The 5,978-nt window shown below is 40.3% G+C and overlaps 1 pseudogene; it reads left to right on the top strand.

The window, feature by feature from the left end:
- Positions 1–540: 540 nt before the first annotated feature.
- LOC100667820 (ferritin heavy chain-like) lies at positions 541–1,217 on the top strand (annotated as a pseudogene).
- The last annotated feature ends 4,761 nt before the right edge of the window (positions 1,218–5,978 follow it).

The raw sequence follows: 5,978 nt of genomic DNA, 5'->3' as shown, positions 1-5,978 counted from the left end.
AGCTGTTATTCATTCATTCATCTATCCACTCATTCATTCAAGCATTTGATGAATATTACCTACACACAAAGAAATTTGATATGTGACCAAACAGCATACTGTAAATAAAATGTACTTTTAAAAGTACACTTAATATCATTATAAATTCAAATATATCTTCTATAAGTTATTCAGATATTTATACCCAAAGGAAAGGGTGCTAGATTATTCAGTAAGTGAGGGAAAAGGGGAAGAAAAGCAATGAGAAGAAAGGCAAGCAGGTATTGTGAGAAGGACAGGGCAAGTGAAATCAGCCCACGTCTTGGTTCAAATTCTGGCTAACTCAGCCAGATGTCCTTTGCGGAGTCACGGTGGTCTCCTCCCTGCTTCAACAGTGCTTTAACAGACCCTGGAGCTCACCAGCCTCCCTCCAACTGGCTGCTCCCAGCCTGCCTTCAGCCACCTCCTCACAGCAGCGCCCTCGCATGCCCCATGTCCCCCACACCCCCACCACCACTCCAGGCCCTCACAGCACCACTCTGCCTCTCCTCAACCATCACCATGACGACCGCGTCGCCCTTGCAGGTGCTCCAGAACTGCAATCAGATCAACTGCCAGATCGACCTGAAGCTCTACGCCTCCTCCGTCTGCCTGTCTTTTTACTTCCACTGAAATGATGTGACTTTGAAGAATTTTGCCAAATATTTTCTTCACCAATCTCACAAGGAGGATGGAACATGCTGAGAAAATGATGAAGCTGAAGAACCATTGAGGTGGCCCAATCTTCCTTCAGGATATCAAGAAACCAGACCATGATGACTGGGAGAGCGGGCTGAATGCAATGGAGTGTGCATTACACTTGGAAAAAAGCCTGAATCAGTCACTGCTGGAACTGCACAAACTGGCCACTGACAAGGACGACCCCCATTTGTGTGACTTTGTTGAGACTCATTACCAAAGTGAGCAGGTGAAATCCATCAAAGAATTGGGTGACTACATAACCAGCTTGCACAAAACGGGAGCCCAAAGAATCTGGCCTGGCAGAGTGTCTCTTTGACAAGCAAACCCTGGGAGACAGATACGGAGAGAGCTAAGCTTTAGCCTGGCTGCTCCATAGCCACAGGTGTGAGTTCCACGGTCACCAAGACAGCGCATGCCTATGGGGTTTACCTTTACCTTTTCTATAAATTGTACCAATGCATCCACTTCAGGTCTTTCATTTGGACCATTCCTTCAAATAAAGTAATTTGGTACACAACACCCTAGAAAAAAAAATAACAAATTCTGGCTAACTCAAAGGCCCTCACCTAGAAAAGGACATATCTGTCCTTTCAAAACAAACTTTTTCTGAAGAGCAAAATTGAAAAAAATAAATAAATATGGAATGAAAGCACTCTATAAACTGCCAGGTCATGGTATAGATCTCCATGAATAAGTGATTTTTTAAATCAAGTTAGTCATTAAAACCCCAAATAAATATGGGATATGTTAACATTTTGATATAAGAACCATGATTTTTAAAAAACCATTAAATATTTCAGTTTTCTTGAGACTAGAAGAATCCCGGCAGTCATGGTCCCCAAACCTTCTGTTGGCCCAGGACAGGAACCATTCCCAAAGACAACTCATCAGACATGGAAGGGACTAGACAATGGGTTGGAGAGAGTTGTTGATGAAGAGTGAGCTACTTGTATCAGGTGGACACTTGAGACTGTGTTGGCATCTCCTGTCTGGAGGGGAGATGGGAGGGTAGAGAGGGTTAGAAACTGGCAAAACGGTCACGAAAGGAGAGACTGGAAGAAGGGAGTGGGCTAACTCATTAGGGGGAGAGTAAATGGGAGTATTTAGTAAGGTATAAAATATATATATATATAAGCTTATATGTGACAGACTGACTTGATTTGTAAACTTTCACTTAAAGCACAATAAAAATTATTTAAAAAAAGAAACAAAACAAAAAATATTTCAGTTTTCTTGACCACCCTTTTATGGATCATTTCCCCTTCCAGAGTTTAATAACCTAGGTTCTATGGAGCCAATGCAATGGCTCATGATTTTCTCCTAGGTTCAGACCCTCTACATTATAATCTATAAAATGAGGATTAATAATAATAATACCTATCTGGCCTACTGTGTGGCATTTAGTGAAGAATAAATTATATTATGTGCAAGTAATATGAAAAATGTAGTATGAAATAGAGTCAGATTTGTTTTATTATAATTGATAATAATGAAATAATGATTGGGTACCAGAATTCAACAATTATCTGTGTCGATGGGTTTCAATTTTGATTTGAAGAGGCAGCAAAATGGAGTGGTTAAGAACAAACCCAAGCCAGAATATTTGGGTTCAAATATCACCTATACCACTTAACTAATTAATTAGCTATGTTAACTAATTAATTTCTCTCTGCCTCTGTTTTCTCTTCCAGTCAATTGGCCAGGTAGCTGTCTTCCAAATTTCTTGGCATAGATGAGTGAGCCCTTCCAGCTCTGCATCCCTTTGTTGAAACATGTCAGTTGGTATTCCGTCAATTCCTGGATCCCTGTTGTTCACCAATGCCTTCAGTGCAGCTTGGACTTTTTCCTTCTGTATTATCAGTTCCTGATCATACGTTACCTTCTGCAATGGTTGAATGCTGACCAATTCTTTTTGGCATAGTGACTCTGTGTATTCCTTCCATCTTTTTTTGATGCTTCCTGCATCATTTAATATTTTCCCCATAGGATCCTTCACTATTACAACTTGAGGCTTGAATTTTTTCTTCAGTTCTTTCAGCTTGAGAAATGCCCAGCATGTTCTTCCCTTTTGGTTTCTCTCTTCAGGTCTCTGCACGTGTCATCATAATACTTTGTCTTCTCAAGCAGCCCTTTGAAATCTTCTGTTCAGCTCTTTTAGCTCAGCTCATTAATATCATATGCAAGCAAAATTTTGCTGAACATCATTCAAAAGCAGCTGCAGCAGTATATTGACAGGGAACTGCCAGAAACTCAAGCTGGATTTAGAAGAGGACAAGGAACAAGGGATATCATTGTTGATGTCAGATGGATCCTGGCTGAAAGCAAAGAATACCAGAAAGATGTTTGCCTGTGTTTTATTGACTATGCAAAGGCATTTGACTGTGTGAATCATAACAAATTATGGATAACATTGCAGAGAATGGGAATTCCAGAACACTTCATTGTGCTCATTAGGAATCTGTACATGGCTCAAGAGGCAGTTGTTCAACAGAACAAGGTAACACTGCATGGTTTAAAGTTAGGAAAGGTGTGCGTCAGGGTTGTATTCTTTTACCGTACCCATTCAATCTGTATGCTGAGCAAATAATCTGAGAAGCTGGACTATATGAAGAAGAATGGGGCGTCAGAATTGATGGAAGGCTCATTAACAACCTGTGTTATTCAGATGACACAATCTTGTTTGCTGAAAATGAAGATGACTTGAAGCACTTACTGATGACTATCAAAGACCACAGCCTTCAATATGGATTACACCTCAACATAAAGACAACAAAAATCCTCACAACTGGGCCAATAAGCAACATCATGATAAACAGAGAAGAGATTGAGGTTGTCAAGGATTTCATTTTATTTGGATCCATAATCAACACCCATGGAAACAGCAGTCAAGAAATCAAAAGACACATTGCATTGGGCAAGTCGGCTACAGAAGATCTCTTTAAAGTGTTGAAAAGCAAAGATGTCATTTTGAGGACTAAGCTGTGCTTGACCCAAGCCATGGTGTTTTCAATCGCCTCCTATGCATGCAAAAGCTGAACAATGAATAAGGAAGACCGAAGAAGAATTGACGCCTTTGAACTTTGGTGTTGAAGAAGAATATTGAATATACCATGGACTGCCAAAAGAATGAACAAATCTGTCTTGGAAGAAGTACAAGAATGCTCCTTAGAAGCAAGGATGGCGAGACTATGTATCACGAACTTTGGACATGTTATCAGGAGGCATCAGTCCCTGGAGAAGGACATCATGTTTGATAAAGTAGAGGGTCAGTGAAAAAGAGGAAGAGCCTCAACGAGATGGATTGACTTAGCGGCTGCAACAATGCGTTCAAGCATAGCAACAATTGTGAGCATGGTGTAGGACCCAGCAGTGTTTAGTTCTGTTGTGTATAGGGTCTCTATGAGTCAGAACTGACTCAGTGGCACCTAACAATAACAACTCAGTTTTCTACCATACAGGGTTATTATCAAGATGAGGTGAGTTAATGCTTGAGAACCATAAGTACTATAGAAGAGTTTGCTATTTAAATTTTATAATTATATAAATTGAAAGACTAGATACGAACCATAGGGGGCAGTGAGTTCCTGTTCACAGGGGAGGAACAACTCAGAAAAGGAGGGTAAGAATGGTTGTACAACTTGAAGAATGTGATCAACGTCACTTAGTTTTACATGCAGAAATTGTTGAATTGGTGTATGTTCTGCTATGTATATTCTCACAACAACAAAAAATAAAATAAATTGTTTTTTAAAAATCATAGGCTTTGATCTACCTCTATGGCTGTATATATGCGTCCTCCTATTTAGTATCATCAAAGGGAAAAAAATTCTAACTGCTAAGGGTAGCAAATACCTTGGAGTGACTGTGTTCATTGGCATTTGCAGAGAGCTACCGGTACCAGCTGGCTGTAAAAACCATTATTGTTGTATGTCCAAGTAAAAGGCCTACAGAAGCTGGCAGCAGCACTGAAGTCCAGGGCTTAGATAAAAAAAGTGCTTAGATAGGGTACCAGAAAGTTCACCTGTAGAATACATATCATTGATTACGCTTTGTATATAGTGGTACAAAGTATTCTCTGGTGCCAGCATTTGCCATTTAATGAGAGTGGCCATCTGCTCCTACCCCAATGTACTTGGTTAGATTTGAGAAACGGAATTAGTTGGCCCCTTACAGATTTTGAAAATGCTCAGAGTGTTTGCCCCCTTTAGTAGACAGTGTTTATAAAACTCTAATGTAAAATTACACCTATAAACCCAACATGTTCTTCTTTATTGTAATGCCCTGAGTGAAATCCAGGACATGGTTTATATTGTGATTTAAAGTAAAATGCTGTGGGTGTCTCTAATATGTAGCTAGTAGGCAGAACAAATAATTCACATTTCCTTTGTTTGCAAAGGTGTTTGAGAATTCACATAGACTATGATTTTGTGTCAATTTTAAGTAGTACCATTTTCTAAGGAGACCTCCAAAATCAGAAACTAAAGAAATAACCCTCTCCAGTACAGAGCGAATATTCTCCTTGCGGAAATAGACTAGCTAGCTAGCTAGCTAGATACATAGATAAATGGATAGGCACAAAGGCTATTCATTCACAGCTTGCTATAGCAAGGGCTTCAGCCACTATCACTTGCATCTGACAGAGACTCAAAGGCAGACAGAGCAGTGGGAAAACTTCATAGGGGGAGAAAAGGGAAGGCTTCAGATATGCTCTGATTGGATAGGCATGGGGAAGCTGAAGGCAGGCTAACTAGAAGTGGAGCATACTGTATGACTGGTTAGGGGAGCATATTTGGCTTTATCTGGTAGGCTCTAAGTTAGAAATAGAGATAAAAATTAAGGAAACTCTGGAGACCATGGTCTTGAGGACATCTAGCTCAATTGGCATAATATAGTTTATAAAGAAAATGTTCTACATTCTACTTTGGTGAGTAGTGTCTGGGGTCTTAAAAACTTGTGAGCAGCCATCTAAGATACTCCACTTGTCCCACCCCATCTGGATCAAGGGAGAATGAAGAAAACCAAAGACACATGGGAAAGATTAGTCTGAAGGACTAACGGACCACAACTACGACAGCCTCCACCAGCCTGAGTCCAGTACAACTAGATGGTGTCTGGTATCACCACCAACTGCTCTGACAGGGATCACAATAGAGGGTTCCGAACAAAGCTTGAGAAAAATGTAGAACAAAACTCACGAGAAAAGACCGGACTTACTGGTCTGACAGAGGCTAGAGAAATCCCAAGAATATGGCCCCCAG

This window comes from Loxodonta africana, chromosome X (assembly GCF_030014295.1).
Source record: "Loxodonta africana isolate mLoxAfr1 chromosome X, mLoxAfr1.hap2, whole genome shotgun sequence".
Taxonomy (NCBI): Eukaryota; Metazoa; Chordata; class Mammalia; order Proboscidea; family Elephantidae; genus Loxodonta; species Loxodonta africana.
The sequence above is the reverse complement of the archived record's forward strand: the minus strand, read 5'-3'. Positions and strand labels throughout refer to the sequence as shown.